Below are 436 nucleotides of genomic sequence, written 5' to 3' on the forward strand. Positions count from 1 at the left end.
TGCTAGTCTAAGACTCCGGTCCAGGAATTAGACATGGCTTCACAGCCAGCCAAGCCTTAGCAGATCATTGCTCCAAAAGCAAGATTGATAAGAATCAACAAGCTCTTGTGGTGATAAGTTGAAACCTCGGTCCAATGAGATTAGACATGGCTTCTCAGCCAGCCAGACTTCAACAAATCATCATGAAACTCTAGAATTCATCTTCAAGAATTTCGAAAAAAAAAATAAATACCTAATCTAAGCAACAAGATGAACCGTCAGTTGTCCAAACTAGAACAATCCCCGGCAACGGCGCCAAAAACTTGATGTTGTTGCCGGATCTTGGCACTGATGTTACCAAAAGCTTGCTCAAAACTTGAACAATCCCCGGCAACGGCGCCAAAAACTTGGTGCACGAAATTGTGAACAATACTTTTTCACAACTCTCATAATCCCC

This window comes from Arachis duranensis, chromosome 10 (genome assembly GCF_000817695.3).
Source record: "Arachis duranensis cultivar V14167 chromosome 10, aradu.V14167.gnm2.J7QH, whole genome shotgun sequence".
NCBI lineage: Eukaryota > Viridiplantae > Streptophyta > Magnoliopsida > Fabales > Fabaceae > Arachis > Arachis duranensis.